This window comes from Phaethon aethereus, assembly GCF_964289735.1.
Source record: "Phaethon aethereus genome assembly, chromosome: 1".
In the NCBI taxonomy this organism is placed as follows: domain Eukaryota; kingdom Metazoa; phylum Chordata; class Aves; order Phaethontiformes; family Phaethontidae; genus Phaethon; species Phaethon aethereus.
In genome coordinates, this window is record NC_138575.1 from 157,305,593 (window position 1) to 157,329,044 (window position 23,452).

At 36.4% G+C, this 23,452-nt stretch overlaps 1 protein-coding gene across 1 annotated transcript in view; it reads left to right on the top strand.

The window, feature by feature from the left end:
- NALF1 (NALCN channel auxiliary factor 1) overlaps positions 1-23,452 on the top strand; it is a gene marked incomplete at its 5' end in the record, with an annotated part of 493,314 nt that overhangs the window by 400,337 nt on the left and 69,525 nt on the right. The window lies entirely within an intron of this gene.

Here is a 23,452-nt window from a genome sequence, read left to right on the forward strand (position 1 = left end):
CATTTTGTGTGGACTCTGTTGCAGAACAGTGACATAAGAAAGTTTGCTTAACTTCAGATATCTTAGATATAGGCATGTGAAATTATCTATATGTGTAATCTAGGAAAGATTACAGTGCTTTAGTAAATGTCTCTGCAGCAGTTTGAAAGATTGTGCTTTAAAATACGAACAGAATTAAACAAAACACTCTGGAAGTTGTCTATAATCTTCTAACAAAGATTAGCAAAGAATGTAAGTTAAAACTCCATAAGCTTTTCCCAGTATTAGCCAAATTTAGTGGAAAGATCAATTGCGAACAATTGGTCTTATCGGCTAGTTGCTCAGTTCTGTCATTCTGATTTCTTTTCAAGTTTCTAACAAAACTTACATATTTGATAACTGCATTTTACAATACCACTGCTCAATAGAGTAAATAATTGTGATATAGTGATTATATTAAGCATCATCTTTCTTCCTAAATTATCAAAGTGCTTATTTTACTTAGGCTTTTCTCTTTGTAAACAGTATAACCTTTTATTTATTTCCTATGGAATCAGAATACTCATTGAAATTAAAATCACAGTTGCAACTTCATTCAACAGAGAGGCAGAATGATGAACAGATGGCACAAAAGAACAAGTTCTTGGTAGAAGCCTTTGTGTATTTGGGAGAATTATGTTAACATCAATTTTTTTTTTTTTTTTACTTCTTGTTTTAAGCATTATATTTTGTGCTATGTCATAGGATTTGAATTCAGAACAGTCTCATATTCAGTTTGAAAGATGCAGTTTGGCAGTTCATATACAAATAGCAGAAATTATTCAGAAAGCAAATGCATTCTCGAATGGTAGTGTTACTGTAGTCACTGATAATCCCTATGCTTAAGTGAAAATATGAAGGATCATACAGACAGTAAGAAAAATTCCCCTTGAGTGTTTATGACTATTCCATACATTGTTAGATAATTTTGAGTGGTTGATGAAGTTCTAATAGATTTCAAAGGCATCAGTACTTATTTTATGTTTGCTAATTGATTTGAGGTTTTATTTTCAGATTTCTGATGGTCTCTACATTATCCCAACATTTTTTGCATTCACAAACCTTCATTTGCAACACTTCTCAAATATAAAGTTCCTTTTCAGTACAGTTCAGGTGAATAGAAAATTAAAGGTGCTCAGTTCTATTTTTCTAAAACTCTGAAGATTCTATGCTCTAAAACATTAATATAACCTCTATCTTCCCTCAGCCATAAGAAACATTACATCATTATTTTTTAACTATAATATCCTGTTAATCCTGTTGTCTAGCAGAAATTTTTCTGCTTTAATATAAAACTACCATCCACACATGTGTAGTGAAAATAAGATATAAAGTGGTAGAAAAACTGAAACCACATCTCAGGTAAATAAAAAAAAAAAAATAAAAAAAAAAACCAAAAGCACAATTTCAGGATAGAGGATTTTAATTTTGGACATTCCCAAATATCTTTCCTTTGCTGGCTTCCAGTACTGAAGACATGAACAGAGAAATATTCTCGTTTTACACTTAGGTAATTAAAACAGCTTTGAATATCACATCGATGTACATTTGTTCAGTAAGCTAACAGAAATGTATTTGAGTGTATAATCCATGCAAATATTTTCTAGTATATTTTTTAAGAAAACAACATATTTCTGAGACACACAACTTCAGATCCAGAGAACATGAACACTTGACTATTGCTTTTATCAAAATCTTAATTGCTCCAGATTTATTTCATTTTGATATATTGAACATTTATTAACTGTGTTGTAATGGGGGCATAAAAGAGCTGAGTCTTCTCAGCCGCTCTAGGAGGCAAAGGGAGGGGTCAGTTCTAGAGTTTCATGTCTCTTTACCTCTTATTTCAATGGTAGTGTAGGGATGGACGGAAGTATCTTTGTATTAGTTCAGAGAAGTTCTTATATTTCTGTGGTGGGTTTATTTGGCTTAGACCTACTCACAGATCCAGTCCTGCACAGATTCTGATGGGGAAGTCCACTTATATTCAACTAAGTTTTTTGTTATTCTCATAATTCATAAATCAATACATTCCACCTATTAAAAACGGCAAAAATATCTGAATAATTTAGAACTCAGAAGAGATTATCAAAGTAGAGTTTCTTAGGAAGTTATTCTTTCAAAATTTACAATCTCTCAAAATTTTGTAGAGTTTCATATTTATTCAGCTTTCAGTCTCCACATTTATTGCAAAGAAATCTACTTTCATTTTTGCATCATTCCTGAGTTCACACTACAGATGAAAGTACTTTTCCTTACCACCTTTTCATGTCAGTGATGAAAAAGAATGAAAATTTCCTACTTTCAGTGACAAACAGCTTTGGCACAACTTGAAATTCTTGTTTACTAAAGGACTCCCATGAGGAACAGTGAATGTCTTTCAAGAAGCCTAAAGCCATCACCTTTTGGTATTCAACCTTCAATTTCTGGCTCTGCAAACTATTTTCTTGGCAGTGAAGTAACCTGCTTGAATGGGTATGATAACAATTTTCAGTTCATGACAATATTAATATTGCATTGTGTCATGTTTTATTTGATGGTCTTTGAAGACAGTAACACAGTCAGCGCAGCTGAGAAAAACAGAAAGAAAAGCATGCTCTTCTCTTTTCTAGAGACACCTAATCAATGCTGCTTTTTGTGTCTGTGAAATAGTGAAGACAAACAAATAATATTTTTCATAAAATCAATTTTATTTTAATTAAGAGCAAATCTGTTGAACAGTTTTGCTTCTCAGAAATGTTCTGCTACTGTTATCAGTGATGCAAATCCTGCAGATATTACTCTTCTGACTCTCATTGTTCCTCACATTACCTCACATTAAATTCAAAGTATGTGTAATTGAGAAAAATTAACTATGAATAGGGTAAAATTTCAGATTTGATCCAATAGGACTATGTCACATAACTGTCAATGGACTCCATGTAATAACACTGTATTGAGATTTATGGGTGGTTTTTTTTATCCTAAGGCATTTATGCACAAATCTGTCCAATCCATCTTCAGATCTAGCCACATATTAAGTGGGCTGAACCGATTTCTCTCTCTATTTCTTTCTCTTCTCCTAAGGAATACCACTTAGATGTCTCATTTAAAGTCTTCGTTCAAATGAATCTAGATCTTAGGATTTTGAGAATCCCACCATGGAGTTGTTTTTCATATTATTCTTGTTCTCACAATGACAGTAATGGCCACCCAGGTCATGTTATGCTTAAGGACGCAATAAGATCTCCCCAGAGCCTTCTCTTCTCCAGGCTGAACAACCCCAGGTGTCTCAGCCTGTCCTCACAGGAGAGATATTCCATCCCTCAGATCATTTTGGTGGCCCTCTTGTGGACCCTCTCCAACAGGTCCATGACTTTCCTGTGCTGAGGGCTCCAGAGCTGGACGCAGGACTCCAGGTGGGGTCTCAGCAGAGTGGAGTAGAGGGGCAGAATCACCTCCCTCAACCTACTGGCCATGCTTCTTTGGATCCAGTACAGGATACAGTTGGCCTTCTGGGCTGTGAGTGCACATTGCCGGCTCATGTCCATCTTTTCATCCACCAGTACACCCAAGTCCCTTTCTTGGCAGGGCTGCTCTCAATCCCTTCATCCCTAACCCGTCCCCCCACGGGTATTGCCCTGACCCAGGTGCAAGACCCTGCACTTGGCCTTGTTGAATGTTCATGAGGTTCACACAGGCCCATTCCTCAAGCTTGTCCAGGTCCCTCTGGGTGTGTCATCCCATCCCTTAGGTGTGTCAACCGCACCACTCAGCTTAGTGTTGCCTGCAAACTTGCTGAGGGTGTGCTTGATACCACTGTCTGTGTCACTGATGAAGATATTAAAGCATACTGGTCTCAGTATGGACCCTGGTGAGACATCACTCTTCACTAGTCTCCATCTGGACATTGAGCCATTAACCGCTACCAACCACTACCCTCTGGATGCGACCATCCAACCAATTCCTCATCCACTGAATAGTCTGCCCTTCAAATCCGTATCTTTTCAATTTAGAGACAAGGATGCTGGGGGGGACCAAAGGCTTTACAGAAGTCCAGAGAGATGACATCAGTAGCTCTTCCCTTGTGTACTGATGTATTCATTCCATCCTAGAAGGCCACTAGGTTGGACAGGTAGGACTTGCCCTTGGTGAAGCTATGCAGGCTCTCTGGAATCACCTCCCTGTCCTCCATGTGCCTTAGCATAGCTTCTAGGAGTATGTGTTCCATGATCTTCCCAGGCACAGAGGTGAGGCTGATGGGTCATACTTCCCAAGGTCCTCCTTGCTACCTTTTTTAAAAATTAGTGCAATGTTTCCCTCTTTCCAGTTTCCAGGAACTTAACCTGACTGCCAGGACTTTTCAAATATGATGGAGGGTGGTTTGGCAACTACATCAACCAGTTCCCTCAGGACCCTGGGATGCATCTCATCAGGTCCCGTAGACTTGTGGATGCTCAGGTTCCTCAGGTGGTCTCAAGCCTCATCTTCTCTTACAGTGGGAGAGACTTCGCTCCTCCTGTCCCCATCTTGAACTGTGCTACTGTTTGGATAGAGCACATTTAAGATATGCTCAAAAGCAAATCAAACTCTACATATTGACTGTAAGGAGTCATTAGTCTATGCTTTGTGTGTACCTGCTGCCTTTTTGAATTATTTATCCATCAGCATTCATACGATAGTTTTATTGGCACAAACTTTTATAAGCCATAATATCCAAAGCTTAAAACAGAAAAATGTGGGATCTAATTATGTTTTTATGTCTTCAGGGAATAGAAATAATACTATAGAACTTGTCTGATCAGAAATCCAAAGTTGGCAAGCATGATTTTTTTGGTATTCTGTCCATAAAAATCCTTTAATGTAATATTTTAAATAATTTATTAATTTGATAACAGGTATTCTAACTAGAACTATATATCATAAAATGTTTTAGAATTGAATTCTGTTTCTTCTGAAATCAACAGGATTTTATCAATAATTTTGAAGGAAAGCTTGAGGCTCCAACGTCCTAGACATCTGTTGCCTGTTGATGCATACCTCAGGATAGAGACCTAATGAACTTTCAGTGGAGAACATGAGGAGTTGTGAAAGGGAAATTAAAGGGCCTTGTTTACTAACATAAGTCATTTGATATTGATTTGATCTAGCACAATTGTGTCATGACACTACTTGCCATCCATAAATATATCTTTAGGGTTTTAGGCTTTTGCTTTTATTTTTCCCCCTAAAGAAAGAGTCAAATGAAAGTTAATAGGAAAATAATTTTATATTCAACTTTCTGCTTGTCCTGTAGTGTGGGGTTATTTTGCATAAATGGTTATTGGGTTCCACAACAGGTCTTTACGGTTGCTTGGGTTATTACAGTAATAGCAGTTTAAAGTAGATATATAATTATCAGGGCCACCTCCATGTAACACTTCTGTGGTGTTTGTTTTTCAAAGCTGACTAACACTTTGCATGAAACATTTGTAACTTATACATGAACAGCAATGGTAGGGGTAGCTTTGTCAAAATATTCCCTTTATGGTAATTTTTTGTTTGTTAGTTTGTTTTCTAGTATAAATAATATATTTAGAGAAGCCTAGTATATGGACAACAACATTTATTTTTATCGGGTTTACCCATTTTCTGTATCTCACAGTTACTTTTTATGCTACTTATTTTTATCATTTGAATTAGCGACACTTGGTGCCCACCCTTTCCCAGATTACATACTTATATTTTTCCTTTATTTTCTACATTATATGTTCCTTTCCAGTGCATCCATTACCTTTGTCATCCTTCCTTATGTTTTATAATGATTTCCTTCAGTTTAGAGTAAAATGAATTATGCAATTATGTGCTATTTTTTCCTATTTTTACATGTGGGGTTTTTTTCTGATTTAGAGCAGTTAGATTTATTTGAGTATTAGGTTAGTTGACCTTCAGAATGCTTAACACTTGTTTCTATATTTCAAAAATGTAAGTAAGAAAAGAGCTTTATACATAAAAAACAACTCTTGTTTTTTATTACTTCTTGTTCCTATTTCAAAACTACCAGTAAAATACATAGATTAATTAGTGGTGTAAATACTTCTTTATTCTCCTAATAATGATATTATTCTAATGTTAACAAGTAAATTTTGAAATGTATGTAATGGATGTGGATCTACAGATATGCAGAAATATTGGATTCTCATTAAGCTGAACAACAGATACTCTAAAGCATTTTTTTTTTTTTTTAGTGGAATTCACAACATAAAGTTCAGCATTCTTGTCTTAGGAGAAACATTACCTTTTAATGAAAGAAGAAATTGGACTGATGAGATAATAGGAAGCTTTGCGGTGCAATAGCTGATGTTTTGTGTTTTCTTCATCTTTGGAAATACCAGAAGTAGGTCTTTTCTGCATATGCAGAGAAGTAAAATGAGGACGTATCATAAACAGCAAAATGGAGCTGTTTTCTTACATTTCTTTAAGGAAATTGTTATAAAAACATGTGTATTTTCATAAACAATATTCACAGTGTGCACTGGTTCCTCTTTTAAACTCTGTTTTTTCCTTAATCAGGTTGGAAAGATTTTCACTGCTGTGTAGTGAAAGAATTAAGTAGGTTACAGAGCTTTCAGATAACTGTCTTCATAATTCAAGAGGATTTATTAGTAAGAAAATTTCTGTGAGGAAAATAACTCAGCCAATAAAGAAAAATGATTGCTGAGTTCTTCGAAGTACATAAATATGAATGTCCCTGTATTGATCTGCTCATGATATAACAGAATCTGAACTGGAAAGCAGAGACACATGGACTCACTGAAGAGCTATCTATTGTCTTAGGAGACACTTAATCTTATTGGTTATTATTGTAGAAAATTTTACCTAGGAAAAACTTCAGGGCACTTACTTTTTCCATGGCAAATTGGTCTGAGGAAAAGTTTAAAAGATAGCTACTTTGCATGACTTGAGATGTATTTCAAGATCACGATATGGAAATATTTCTATACAAAAATGAATATTCTCAACAAAGGTTCTCATAATGACATAAATGTGCGTCCCAGTCATGAAGCTCTATTTTTGGCTGACCTTTTTTCTAGAGATTAGAAGCTCTTCCTGGTATTCTCAGCGAAAAAGCAGCTCAATGTAGACATAATCTAATGCTGAGCTGTCTTGCACATGTGAGGAATGTGAAAGGAAAAAGTAGTTTTGAGATTCCATTAACATGACTGTATGTACTTGATAACCCTCACAAGACAGTGGTGAGAGGAACATGCTTGTCTGATTCTCAGCACTGGTTGGTGGGTGCATACATTCCTGCAAGCTCTCTAATATCTGCAGGCCACTGTATAAGACACTTGGGAAGAAGTTGTTTGGGTACATAAAATTAATAATTACTCGTTCTAAATAAATTCCTCCTAAAAAAACCTTTAGAAGAATAATAAGCTTATTTTTAGAAGAATATTCACAAAAAATGAGATCGCTATTACTCAAAACAGGTGAAGTATTTTAACTACTTGTAACACAATGGAAAAGAAAAGATACTATTAAAATATATAAAAAATTTAAAAGTTTTATTATGTTGCCAGCTGATGAGATACCACACTGGTGCAATAAGTCTCCTTGCAATGCAAAATTTCTCTGATGGAGAATAGAAATATTGCTAATGATACTTAAGAATGGCAGACAGGTCTTTCATAAAGTTCTTTTAAAAATTTCATACCACTGCTTTTATTTAAACAGAAAAGTTTTGGAATTCAGGTAAAACTGTTATGAATAAGCATTTAGTAGAATGAATCCAGAAACTAAATGCAATAGTCCTTACAAACAGTGCTGTGTTTTGTAGGACTTGCATTTTTATCCGTGTAACTGAGTCTTTACAGCTGACAACAGCAACACTATTGATTGACTTCAGCTGACCAGACAATAAACTGTCCATGAACGCTGGTCTGTGATTTTGGACTCCCAAAGGCCAAACATTGGACTCAAGTTTTGAAAAATCTTATGGTTAGAAACAAAGTGATTTACGCCAACTTTTCTCATATCAGATCTCCTTGTCTGTTAGAAGAAGCAGAATGGGACACAACAGAAGAGCAAACCCAGGCTTTAAAGCTTAGAAAGTGTAAGCCATGTATGTATTTCTAAATTTAAGCACACAGTATGAGGACACTACCCATCAAAAAAGCTGTGGTGAAATAGAGTTTCACCACAAATAGAGGATGGAAACATCCAGCCAGTATAGAGTGACAAGTGATTTTGCCTTTTAACTCTTCTTGAGTAAGCTTACTTCCAAAGGAGACATGAATGTCGCAAAGTAGGTCATTGCCTAGAAGAAGGACTAAGGCATTTCAGACAGCCAATTAAATGTTTAAAGAAAACAAATCTGAGAACCTAGCTAATATTTTTGGATGCACACTAAAAATTTTATTGCATTTTCTTATGTCCAGCTTTTCTCTCAACCTCTCATGTAACAAATTTATCTAATATTTATCTGAATATATCTGACAGTTTACAGATGATCACTTCTTTTCACATGTCAAATCTCTAGGAAGCAGCATTGCACTTTACCTGAACTCCTGCCAAGTGAATCAGGGGAGTGTCATTGGGCAGCTGCACATGTGAGCCACTTGTGGAATACTTTTTTTTTCTGGGTGTAAGTTGATTTAACAGCTGATCTGAAGTAGAACTAATCTCTAGTAGAACTGTAATAAAGTCCAGGTAGTATTCTTAGTTCTATGGGCCTGCTCCAATGGTCCTTGAATGCATTGCATTTTCCAACAGGTTTTATACCTGAATAAGTCTTTTTAGCACACACATATAATACTGTGAATAAGATCTATAGAGTAAGAAATTTCTATTGTTTTATATAACCTTCCCTAAAAGCTATTTATCACTATGCTCATTACAGAATAGAAGAAGGGGCAAAATAGATAAGTTAATCAACTGGTTAAACTCCACAAAGGCAATTACGGACTCACATAGTGGCAATAAAAAATAGGATTTATTTTTATTCTGGTCACATGCTCAGATTTGCATATTGCAGTTTAGAGTAATAAAATAAAATTAATACTATCTGAAAGAGAATGCTGTTAATGTGAATGAAAGTAGTAGTACTTTATGGTTGTATTTATACAGACAGTTAGTATCTATATTGTATCTTCATCCAGTTATTTAAAGGGCTGTAATTGTCATTATTCTGTCTGTAAAGTGATAATGGTTACATGAACCATTAACAGTGAGAAGTTATGAACAGTTTTTGTCAGGGCTCAGGGAAAGGCTGACCTTCAAGAGGTTGCTCTAGTTGTAGAAAATTAGGAACATGTAGCCCAGTATCCTTTTTTCAACAATTAACAGCGAATGTCCAGAGAGGAGTCTAAGAACAGGTCAAAAAAGACAGAATTAGATCTCCAGAACATACTCATAGCTTCCAGCAGTTTGTGGCTATGCGTTTCTGGAGCTAGAAAGCATCTTTGCATTTTACAACCCTTGGTGTATTTTTCTGCATAAATTTGCCCTTCTAAAACTTCACTTATTGACTTTCTGTATAAGAATACTGATTATGCAAATGTGACTTTTTCACAATAACAACTGTTACATTCCTTATAATACAGCTAGGAGGAAATTCTACAGAGTGGCATATTCTTAAATATTCCTCCTTTATCATATAAGGCAAGGACTAAAATACACAGTTTACACAGGCTGTGCACAAACATGTATTTGTCAAGCTGGCCTGAGCGATGTAAAACATTACTGTTCCCATCTGTTCAATTACTGTTTCTGCATCTTCAATACTAACTTATGAAGGGAGCTCCCCTTGTTCGTAAAATCAACTTAATTCTCCCTTCTGTAGTGATTAGGCTGAACTTTTTCATGATACAGGATTATAGGTTGTGTTCAAACTATCACCACACTGAGGGTGGTGAAACACTGGCACAGGTTACCCAGAGAGGGCGTAGATGCCCCATCCCTGGAAACATCCCAGGTCAGGTTTGATGGGGCGCTGAGCAACCTGTTCTAGTGGAAGTTGTCCCTGCTCACTGAAGGGGAATTGGACTAGATGAACTTAAAAGATCCCTTCCAACCCAAACTATCATAACAATGCTACAACTCTATGATTCTATGTTTCTATGATTCAGAGTTATTTCAATGATGTCTATCTACTTTAGGGTTTTAGAACAGGACCATTACAATGGGTTTTCACTAGGAAAGCAAGATATTTTTTGTGAGGTTCTTCATTGTCGTGGTTTAACCCCAGGCAGCAATGAAGCACCAAGCAGCCATTTGCTCCTTCCTGCCATGGCAGGACGAGGGAGAGAATTGGAAGAGCAAAAGTGAGGAAACTCATGGGTTGAGATAAAGACAGTTTAATAAGTAAAGCAAAAGCTGCGCACGCAAGCAGAGCAAAACAAGGCATTCACTCACCACTCCCCATGGGCAGACAGGCGTTCAGCCACCTCCAGGAAAGCAGGTCTCCATCCACACATAATGGTTACTTGGAAGACAAATGCCATAAATCTGAACATTCCCCACTTCCTTCTTTTTCCCCTTGTTTTATATGCTGAGCATGATGTCCTCCAGTATGGAGTATCCCTTTGGCCGTTTGGGGTCAGCTGTCCCAGCTGTGTGTCCTCCTAGCTTCTTGTGCACCCCCAGCCTCCTCAGTGGTGGGGTGGTGTGAGAAGCAGAAAAGGCCTTGACTCTCTGTAAGCACTGCTCACCCATAACTAAAACATCTCTATAATATTAACACTGTTTTCAGCACAACATAGCCTCATACCAGCTAGTATGAAGAAAATTAACTCTATCCCAGCCAAAACCAGCATATTCATGAGGCTTCAGCTTTTTGCTTGCTCAAACAAGCTTAAACAGCTTCAGATTCAGTATTAGTAATTGCTCTGGGGTGTAAATGTTAGCTGTTAGGATGGATTAACTGGCAGCAAAAGATCTTGCTTGGTAAATTTGAGCACACAATGAGAGTAAATCCTGCTCTGACTTCACATTTGACATCAATGCCTGATATGGTTAAAGAAAAGAGACTACTGCAGATGCTGTTATTTTAGTATTTGTAGATTTTTAACAATTTCTATCTTTTGAGATTTATAGACAAAATATACATAGATATTTACACAAAACTTGCACATATATTTGGCAATATAATTTGTGGAAAATTTCTTCCTTTTATCTAGTCAATATCTACCTTCTTTTACTTTAGAACCATTACGCCTTGTCCTGTCACAACAGGCCCTGCTAAAAAGTCTGTCTCCAACTTTCTTAGAAACCCCCTTGAAGTACTAAAAGGCTGCAATAAGATCTCCCCACAACATTCTCTTCTCCAGGCTGAACAACCCCAACTCTCTCAGTATTTCTTCATAGGAGAGGTGTTCCATCCCTCAGATCATTTTGGTGGCCCTCCTAGGGACCCACTCCAACAGGTCGATGTTTTTCCTGTACTGAGGGCTCCAGAGCTGGACGCAGGACTCCACATGGGGTCTCACCAGAGCAGAGTAGAAGGGCAGAATCACCTCCCTTGACCTGCTGGCCATGCTTCTTTGGATCCAGTACAGGATACAGTTGGCCTTCTGGGCTGTGAGTGCACATTGCCGGCTCATGTCCATCTTTTCATGCACCAGCACCTCCAAGTCCTTGGCCCTTTGTTATCAGTTGGGGCTGACTAAGAACAACATCATCATAAATTTCCCTATATTATCACTGTAAAAAAGGACTGAGGTATAAAACTTGATATTAGAATCAATCTTTATAAAAGTAATCCAAATATATGCAATTACATTGGCAATGGAAACTACATTAGGCTAATCAGATGACCCTTTAAGCTTCTGGACTGATCATATAGTCAGACTAAGAATTTTATTTTCAATTCTGAAGGCAATTAACATTAATCAAACCATAAAGGTCACAGCAATGCAATTTTTCTTCCTTGACCAACACAAAGGTATGGTTAAGCTCACCTAAGGCTTGAGTTATCCTTTGGAGCTGAGTAATTTTGTAATTTTTGTAGTATTTGGAATGAATCCAGGTGTCTATCACTGTCAGGGCATATCCTTCTTTTTGGATGCACATATATCTTCTTCCTGGAAAATATAAGGAATGGAGATTTGAAATGCTTCTAAATCACAAGTTTATCAGTAACAGGAAACCTTCGGAGAGGAAAAATACTTACAAATTAAGCATTTATATACCTCTTTACCTTATCTAAACTTTTACAGCCATTCACAATGGTCCTAGTGGCTACATCTTAACTGGTAATTATAATAGTCCAAATGTCATTTTCTTGTTCTGAAGACAAGTGGCTTAGCTTAGATTGTGTTCATATAGCTGACTTCCCACCCAGTACCCAGAGTGGCCTTGTGCATACTGCATACTGGGTACAGTCCTTCATCACTCAACACCCCAAATCATTCCTAGACATTGTCTGAAAGAGTTCGTATTGGCATAAATCAGATATATACTAGTGACTGTACTGGTAACTAGTGGGCACAGATGATCTTGCCTCTGGCATTGTTTTATTTAGTCCACCAATATGGGTATAGCTTCTACAGGTAGGGTTAATGGTTTCTGTTTTATTCTGTAAATACCTCCTACCTATACCAGCAGAACCAAGACAGCCTTGCCCAGTATTTTTGGTGTCATCTATTATGAGAGGTGTCTTTATTCAGTTACTTGGCAATCAATTAATGTGTACCAATAAGCAAGTACCTGACCAATAAGTCATTGTACCTGCTGTATCCAAAATGTTCAGACTGTAACTTCTAAGTAAGCTTATAAGATCTGACAGTGTGACCTTAAAAGGGCACTATGACCACAGACTAGGTTGATGGAGAGGTCAGCATTTTGTTTTGCTTCAACAGGTCATGAGCCAATAATCTTTGTTCTAGATGAAGGTAATTGTTTTGGGTAGCATCTGATAGAGGCCCATAGTCCCAAGGTCAGAGAAATGAGAAACACGTGAAATGGAATCCATCACTATACCATTTTTAGATGATCCGTTAAAGTAAAAAAAAATGAACAACTAGCAACAAAACAATCAGGAGGTCCTGTTCTCCCACCCATCTTCCTGTCAGTACCTTTACACCAGAAAAATAAAGGGAGCAACTTAAGCCCCTTGTAAAAGAAGAAGAGGGAAAGACATGAATTCACTTGTTTCACTTAAAGGTCCAAGTGAACCTTGAAAGTTGAAGATTGCAATTATATTCTCATTTTACTTCTCTGAAACTGTCAGGTTTCACCCTGTCCAAATTGCCACTCCTTCCTTTGAGAGTAATCATTGCTGATTTCAGTCTAACAAAGCTTTCTATCCCCATTTGTCTTTCACAGAAAAGGAGAGAGGAAAAAAAAAAAGTTCAGACCGTCTCAGTCAGAGCCATATTAATTATAACATGTTGAGAAGAGGGAATGAAAGCTGCTTGCTAAATTCATAATGTGCTTCAGATGTATGTGTATTAAGATTTGTCTAAGAATAACTCTTTGCCCTTCTTTGATGGAACATTGAGTCCTTTTACTTGCTTAAATGTGAACTGCCTCTTTTTAACACAGAATGATAAACCACAGTATGGGTATGTGCTTTCTATTTATATCCTTGATGTTGTTCATCTGTTGATCAGGATAAAAGCCATCAACCATAAAATCTGTCTGTTCATTTTATCAGACACTCTTGAATTTGAAAATAAGACAGGTTATTTCTTATTTTATCAACCAAAGAAAAAGAAAAAAGGAATCAGGTTAGATTTTTCTCTTAGTCATTCTCAACATGGTATGATAAAGCCAAATACTATGTTCATGAAAGCTCATTTTGATCTTGATTACAATGTGAACAGAGTTATAGTACCATACAAGCAATCTTTTACATTTGGACAACCACATTAAATGGCAGAGTAGCTTGAAAGACAGTGATAGAAATTCTTTTTCCGAGTAACGGTAACATCCACAATAGAGTCATAAACATACAGTCATGAACTGGAAATGTAACTCATCCTCAGTGACTGCACATATTCAGTTATTGTAGTTGTTTAGTAGTACTCTGATCAGTAGTTGTAGAGACAATATACAATGCCAGTAATGTCTAACAACAACACACAAACAGAAGCAGTTTGGAAAGATCCTGTTTAGTGACTTGCACACTCACAAACTCATTTATACACAATATACAATTTTTCTGCTTATAGAGACCATGTCCTTGCCATGTTGTTCTCATTAACTCATTTCAATACATTCATTTCTATAAGTCTTGGGTGATATTTACAGAGTAGTTGCTGTCATTCTAAAGTTACTCAAAGCACAAAATCATAGGCTACAGCTCCAAAATCCCTGACACTTGATTCCTTTAGTCATAAACCGTTGACCAAGACTGGGACTAACTGGATTCAGCCACACCTAGACTCTAGACTCCTCTCTGAGAAGGAGTTTAGGAAGCAAGGGCGTCCACTCTGAACCTTGTGACTCAATGGGAGGGCGTCCTTCATCTTTCCCTACACCCAATTTTTAGATGGAAACCGTTGACCAAGTCTGGGACTAGGAGTGGATTCCAGTCCACTCTGAACCTCATGACTCAGCAGGAGGGTCTCCCTCACTTTCTTTCCCTAATCCACATATAAGTCACACCAACCCTATCAGATTTCCCTGACTCCATAAAAATAATTTCCCCCAATCCATGTGTAAAACTTTCTAACTGAATTCTAATTTGATTTCTCTTTGTATGCTTTTTCCACGTTGAATAAGTAATAGAGTAGACCTTGCCATTGAATTCTGTTGTTGCGGATTTTACAAATTCATATTAAAATCATTTGCTTCCTAACATCTTTGGTGGTGATTCTTTAAGATGCCTAAACCACTCATTCGTGACAATCAGGTATATATATATGTAAAAGAGAGGGAAAAAAGAAAATGAAAAACTAATTTATCCTTCATATACTTCCGTATCATAACCAGTAAAATGGGATTAGGCACACCTGTAAAAAGGATGCTAAACTATTAAAATTTATAATTTTGGATCACATTAAAATCATCAGCTGAAAGATGTAGCACTTCTATGACTTTTTTTTTTCATCATCACTGAGCACACTGACAAACCAGAATACTGGAAATTGGCAATCACTTAATGACTTGAAAACTGCTACTTAATCTTAGGAAGGGCAATAGTATTGTTTCTTAGTCTGTGTCTTCTCCAGATCAGGGTACCTTTCAGCAACCAAATAATTCATAGACATATTTCACAGAGTCTTACAAAATTCTTCAATATCATGTTGACATTTCCTTGGACCTCTATAATAAATCAGTGTCAATAAGCCAGGTATATACTTTTCTAGAGAGGTAACTTTATCAGGAAAACAAAGTATGAAATAGGTAGAAATTGACATTTCTTATTACTTTACACTACACAAAACCCTTGTTTCATAAGAATGTGAGATAAGTGCAGATGTCACAAAAAAAGGAGGGTAACAAAATACAACTGTACTCAAAGATAAAGAAGATATAATATTGAAGAAGACAAACCTCTGAATGCAAACTCAATGTGGTAAAAAAATACATATTTCACAGAAGAGAATTAGAGGAAATCTTATGAGCAACTGAGGCTGTCTAGGGTCTCAGAGGTTCAGAGGGTAATGGAAGTAATAGATATGTGCTCTGCTGTTGGCTGAGCCTGGGTGTATGTCATCAGTTTAACACCTCTGTCTTGCTTGGGCTAGTCCCTAAGAATAAACATAGGCCTGTGGTAATAGAACGGTGTAAACTAGGAGGAATTGAGGAACTGTAGAGACATTGCTTAATAAACATAAGCTGTATAGTATTGGACAGCATCCTTCAATTATTAATATGGTGACCTGTAAGTAAGTTAGATTGCTTCTGAACAGCCTCATTTATTCTGCAGACACTAAATTAGAATTTATAGCACTTCATTAAGGTACATCTGTCCTGTGCACATCAGCTAAGTCCAAGAGAACAGATTGGTTACTAGAGTATGTCAAAAGCCTAGAGAGGGCTGTTCGTCCAAATCTCATGCTTTCTATATGACATGAGACATCAAACATTTGAAATCAACGTGTGCTCTGCTAAATTGCCAGCAGCTGGTGTATACAGATTGTTACTTTTGCTGCTTCTGCTGTAAAAATCATGTTAATTATATATATATTATATGCCATGCTTTTAAAAAATTGTGCAAATGGAGCATTAATTCCATTTTTGATGGGACAAGCTGATGTCTTTCATCTGTGCTCTTTGAATTAATAAGCACTAAAGATAGGCTTTACAGGAACACACGCAGATGCTAACACCCGTTGACATAATAAGAATAATGTACTTTGGGGTTTTATAATTCTGAGAATCTGATTCAAATCCTCACTGAAGTTAACGGAAAGACTCCCACTGACTAACAATCAATGATGATCTCAAAAACTATTCAGATATTCAGACATTCAGAATATAACTTCTTAAATTAAAACCAGGTCTTTAGCCCCTTTTCCCTCCCTCAGTGAGCTAAAACTTTTCTAATCAGATACAAATTAATATCAAACAGTTGAGACAAAAATGCTCAACTTTTTTCATAGTAATGTTTTTCATCAATGATCAAGAGTTGAGTAATTTCTTTTTTTTTTATACCATGAGAGGGATTGTGGTGCATCTTGCAAGACAGGTGAAACTGAGAAGTAAAGCTGCAGCTCAGAGGCAGCTGGGTCTGTCCTTCTGAGGCTGAAAAGGACAAGGAAAGAAAGGATCATAAATTTATATGTTCAGAAAGACTCAAAAATTTAGAAAAAATAAGACTGTTGGTGGCATAAGAAGGGTTTTCACAGAGGGGAAACGCTGAACACATAAAGAGAAAACCTTTTCTATACCTTCTGCTATAAGAGAAGTAATGAGTTTAAACTGCAGTAAAGAATGTTTAAATTAGACACAGGGGAAAACTTGCTAATTTTAAGGATGATTAAGAATTCGAATGGCTTGCCTAACCAGAATGCTAGAATCCTTAGGGATTTAAGAATGGATAAAACAAACATCTGTCAAGAATATGTTAGGAAGAGCTGATCCTGTCTTGGGAAAAAAAGGTGATTAAACTCTAAAAAAATCTTTTTCAGCCTAACTTTATCTGATTTCTTCTTTCCCTTTTCTCATTTAGAAGGACTGACTGTGCAGAACAGACTGTGCCAATATTTTAAGTTCTTGTAAAGCTGCCCATGAAGTGTGCATTCAGGTAGACAGACTGATAGTAGAGTACACTTGAACTGATATTTGAAATCTCTATTTAAATAGAACACTTATATGAAAATAGGATATCAAGGTCATATCCTTCCATAATTCACCTCTGCTCCCCAGTTTCAGTAGGAATATCTTCATTTAGTTGGGTGAAATTTATCCTCCCACGTTATTATCTTTTTTCTATTTAGTTTGAGTTCAGAAACAAAAATTTTCAAAACAGATATAGTGGAGATATCTAGTAATGACAAGAAAAAATGCAACTTTCACTGTTTTTAATTTAACTTTTCTGAACCATTTTATTTTGCAGATAGTAATTGCAATAAATGATTGTACTAAAACTTCTATTGTATTGCGCCTGAAGAACTATCTACATTTTGTCTTTGAATGTTAAGGCTGTTGATATATTTATGCAATTGACAATAAAGGAAATATGAAGTTAGTGGGCCACAATAAGTGAATGGTAACCAAGATATGGTCTGAAAACCCTGTGACCAAGCAGATTGTAATTCATTATAGTAGAGCTCCTTAGATATGCAACAATTTTTTCAGAGAACTATTAGAAGGGATGTGATCAGTTACTGTCCATTCAGTTGCAAATATTCAGTAAGTCACAATATTTTGGGGCACAGGTCTCAGATCTTCCCTTTTAAATATTGTCTTCCTGATATGAAAAAGCATCAGTATGATATAGTGCCCTGAAAAATCAAATATTTACGTGTACAATTTTGTTTTGCTGAGGGAGGGAGAATTCTTTTACTGAGCACAGCAGCATTATGAATTTACCCTCTGTATCCATGCTCTTATTTCAAAGTTGCCCTCCTCAACAAGACCTATTTTCTGCAACACAGAAGTTCTTATTTGTTTTACTCATCTCCTCTAGAATGATTTGTTACTCATTAATGTTAACAGTATGTTATCAGGTCAATTAGTATTATAGTTTTATAAAAGCGCTCTGGAATTGATTAAACATGGGAGTTTCAGTGTTGCAATGGATGGCTATAAGATCTTCAGAAGGGATAGGCAAGGAAGGAGAGGTGGTGGGGTGGGTCTATACGTTAGGGAGTGTTTTGATTGCATAGAACTCAACGATTGTGATGACAAGGTCACATGCTTATGGGTGAGGATGAGGGGGAAAGCCAACAAGGCAGATATCCTGCTGGGTGTCTGTTATAGACCACCCAACCAGGATGAAGAGGCAGATGAAGCATTCTACAAGCAACTAACAGAAGTCTTACAATTGTTAGCCCTTGTCCTTCTGGGAGACTTCAACTTACCAGATGCCTGTTGGAAATATAACACAGCAGAGAGGAAACAGTCTAGGAGGTTCCTGGAGTGTGTGGAGGATAACTTCCTGACATAGCTGGTAAGTGAGCCCACCAGGGGAGGTGCCCCACTTGACCTGCTGTTTACAAACAGAAAAGGACTGGTGGGAGGTGTGGTGGTTGGAGGCCATCTTGGGTTAGTGACCATGAAATGATAGAATTCTTGATTCTTGATGAAGTAAGGAGTGGGGTCAGCAAAACTACTACCATGGACTTCCGGAGGGCAGACTTCAGCCCGTTCAGGTCACTGGTTGAGAGAGTCCCTTGGGAGACAGTCCTGAAGGACAAGGGGGTCCAGGAAAGTTGGGTTGATGGTTGGACTTGATGATCTTAAAGGTCTTTTCCAACCTTAATATTTCTGTGATTCAGTGAGTTGAAAATGATGAAGTGGACACTGGTTGCTTGACAACAGATGGCCTTTCAATCCTGAATATGCCTGATGTCTAAAGATATCTGGTATTACAGATCACTCTTTCTTTTGTGATGTCAAATTCTGTTTTTAATGTATTTTGTCTGGTACTTTCATTTTTTCTACAAATTTGGCATTTTATCTAACAATGTAATGTGTGAAAGTTTTGCAGATAAGATCTTAATTTAATTCCTGTTCTTAATTTTCCCCATTTTAGATATTCTTATATTACTTTGCAGTAGCAGACTGTGTCTTTGGGGTATTTCATCAGCTAAGCAAATCTTGTATTTCCCATCCCATGGACTGAATGAGATGCACATTGCTTGGGAAAGCAGGACATGATATCACATTTAGCCTCATCAGAAGGTTGTTTAATCAACTTCAGACCTAGTATTTTGTAGCTTTTGAGTATTTTAATACTATTATTATTGTTTTTATTTAAGGTCCCCCTTGCTATGTTACTTATTACTTCCTTCTGCTTGACTAGATTTTTTAAAAGAGAACAGGAAAACTAAATCCAAACAGCAAAAATTATGTTCACACAGCAACCTTAACTCAGTGTCCCGTATATTCTAAAGGGACATTGCTTTTTCTTCCTCTCCTGTACCTTCAGGTGTTTGATCATCCCCTTCCCTTGCACTGGTATGTTCATTTCCTCATTAAGGTGTCAAAATACAAATGGGAATAAGCAAACAAACAAATAAAAAAACCCATTCATTTTTGCCAGGTGACACATCAGTTGCCTGGTTTGAGTCCTTTGTTTATGTGCATGGGCAGCGGTGGCAGCAAAACAGAAAGAGTGGGAACAATGGACCATTTGTCTCAGTGACAGTACAGATCTATAGAGGAATAAAGTATCTGTACAGACATAGCTGACACCCACATGCATCTTTGGTAAGGCTCGTGTCTCTAGGATATATTGGATCCAGATGAGAGGGTGACCTCAGGCCTGGTAAAGGAGCTGGGAAAGAAGCGGCAATACTCACTGCCATTAGACTACAAAACTGTTCATCAGACGGAAGCAAAGACTCAGGATATAGGGAACTCTGTTGGGAAGAGCAAGGCTGGCTGGTAAAAACACTTTAATTAAGCAAGAGTCACTAGGTGAAAGCTCAAATATCTCAATAGTCTGTGGCTACCACAGCAAAATATTCGTCTTCTGTAGCAGATGAACTGCATTTAACTTTTGGGTAACAAAAGCAAAAAGTCTGCATGTTCTTATTTTATCTTGATCACAGTTCTCATCAAAAGCTTATTACTAGTTCCTAAAGTGTTTTGGATATCATGAAGAAAATTAGACACACTTTCATTTTCTGTAATTTTATGTTCAGCTCTGAATTTAGACTTAATTTTTACTTCCAAATTTATGTTAAAATTGTCCTGCTACCTTTTTCCTTCCACTTGAAAAATCTTTCCCAGAAGTTCAACTATTCTGTTGTAAATGCTCCTACACTTACTGCTCGCTTTGTATCTATTATTTACTGTGGTAAATAAGCTCATTAATCTTATTTCCTTCTTTGTTAAACAAAAGAAGTTAAGAAGGGTGTGAAAGAACTTTCTAATTGCATTTTCTACTCCCACTTTATTTCCTGTAAACATGCTAGATAGAAACATGAAAGGAATTCACATCTTTAAAATTGAACTTGCTCTTTTTTAAGGGAACTATTTCAAGAAATGCCACTATCGCTGCCAGTTCCTCAAGCATATGTTCAGAGACTACTGGAAGACTGTCTTCAGAGTTATGCTAACAATTATAAAATGATGCTGCAAAGTTCCCACTTGTGTTTAAACATGCAAACAGTCATTATACATACTTTCTGACTGTGGTGCATAATATCTTTTGGTTTCTGAGGAGAATTGTAGCCAGTTAATAACACATTCATTCTTTATAATATGAAAACCTAGATGGGAGAAGGTTCCTCTGAGTGATGATGGCCACTGTGTGCTTATTAAGTATGGCAGAAAAATATTCATTAATCAAAACATAATTTGACAAATTCTTGATTATACCAATATGACTAATGGGAAAATAACAGTCATTGAGGAAAAAGGTACAAATTTAGAATATGACTTTGCATATTTGATTATGGTTAATAACAAGCTCAATATAAAATCAAAATACAGACTTTGGAAAGCTAGATAATTTGTGTTAGTCTGCATGAAAAGCAAAGGTATGTTATGATAAACAGTGATAATGTATTAGTCAACATCGAATAATCAGAATTTTTTGTCTTCTGAGATTTGCATCAGAACTTCAAAAGCTTGAGCAAAAGACTTTGCAAGATACTGCTTCATAGGTTAATTGTTTTCCGTCAATGTTATTCACAGTGACATTACTTCTGCATGTCCTTACTGATACACGCTGTTAAAGTAATTTTTTTTTCATTAAATTTATAGAGATAAAATTGGCTGTGTTTTTTAGTGAAGTGTTTTCTTTATTGTCTTTAGATTTGAGAAAGTGGGTTTTTGGTATACTTACAAGTAATAGGTGAGGGGCCCAGTTACGTGCATTGTTACTTTCACTCCCAGAGAACTTTGGTGGCAAAACACAGTCTTTTTTGAAGGATGTGGGGAAGAGGTGATTATAAACACTCAAAATAATAAAACTATTAATTGAATGCTGTAAAAAAATCATTAGTAGAATTGCCTCAATTCTACTGAAAGAGTAATTGTACATTCTGCCATCTTGAACTGATATTTTAAGGAAAAACTCCTAAAGAAAAGAAAATACAGATACGTTCTCAGAGGTGTGCAGCTGGATTTAAGTCTGTTCCACAGAACATTTCTGGGAAAAGAAATTAAGCCGAAAGCCAGAGGATAAAAGGTGAAAATATTCTGCTTCCTTTCACTTTTTTATCACTGAACATGCTCTCACAAATATGATCCCATGTAATACTTTCTTGCATTTCATCAAGATTAATACTGATTATTTCCAGTCATAGACGATGATGTTCATTAAATTAACATATGTTCAACTGTTGTGCATTTTGTCCCTGTAATTCATACAAACATTTCATTCTCAAGTGTTGTTATCAGTTAGAAAAACTGCAAATTAATTTCTTCATACTTTTCTGTGCTTTGTAAAGCATTTTCAGTGTGGGAAGTTGAAAAGATTAAAGCCTGGTGTTAAATACACTTGGTTAACAGTTTTTAGTTTACATTTTGTTGTATTTTTATGAATTTTATATGAGATTCTAGAGCCCTCAGAACCTCATATAAAGCCAGGCTTTTCACCTGGCTTTTCACCAAAAAAACCACAGCAGCCTAAAATTAAAAAAGAATTGGTCTCAAGCCCAACATTTTGGTTTGGTAGCAGAGCCACAGCAGCCTGTATGAGCTCTAGGGCAGATGGCTCTTGTGTCCACTGTTCTCCTCAGGAAGGGTGACCTGGCCCTCTGTGAAAGTGAAAAACTGATTCCCAGGTGAAAAGGAAGCAGAAGGCATCATGGCGATGAGGTCCAACCAATGCTATCAGGGTTTTGTTGGTTCACTGAAAAATTAGAGTCATTTTCCTAACTACATCCTATCACAAACCACATAGAGGGTTGCTTAATACAGAACACAAAATAATTGTTGGTTAAGCGTATCAACTGTGTTGATATGTTGCACTGTCTGTGGTAGGTTGGCCTATGTCTTAAAACGACTTGGTCGAAAAATGTCAAAAAACATAAGGTTTGAATTGCTGAATTCTTCAGCAGCTGAAAAATTATTAAACTGCTCCATGTAGCAACATGAAAAAAGCTAGAGCTGTATTTCCTACGACACTACCAAAAGGCAGCCATCACTCAAGCCCATTTTTTTAGTTAAGTATGGGATCTACAAATGCTCTTCAGAAATCCAATTTATTTTACATCTTGATTGTGAACTCCATTTTAGACAAGATACATCCTAACAAAAGGCTTGTTACAACAAAAGGTCAGCCTGAAACGTGCACAAAAATTCACTGTTCTATGAAAAATCTGTTGTTTACATTAATAAATTAGATTAATGTGAAGATTTATGGCTTGTATACTTGTTTTTTTCACATAATGCATACGTATCTTCTGACAAATAGGCACAATGAATCTGGTATACCTGAGCTGTGAGCATTGGAGAGCTCATTTAGGTGGACAACATATGTGTGAACAGACACAGTTATCTGTGTACATGAAATAGCCCTGTTTGGGGGCTTTATTTTTTGTGGTTTTATTTTTATTTTTTAATTTGTAGGTGTCTGTAACTATGAACAGACTTCACTTTGGTCATTAAGAAACCTCTGCCTTTTAAGATGCTAAACTCTGTTGGACAATACTTTTATATTCCAAATACCTAGAGTCACAGAATCATAGAATCATCAAATCATAGAATAGTTTGGGTTGGAAGGGACCTTTAAAGGTCATGGCACATGCTAGCCCTGTGTGAATGATTTTATAATGAAAAGTTGTCTGGAAAAGCTTATGCAGAGGAGATTTTCAGCTGAACATCCACAGTCAGGAAATCTGATTTCCGCAGTATTTATACAAATAGAAATAATTTGGTCATGATGTTTTCCCTATGTCACATT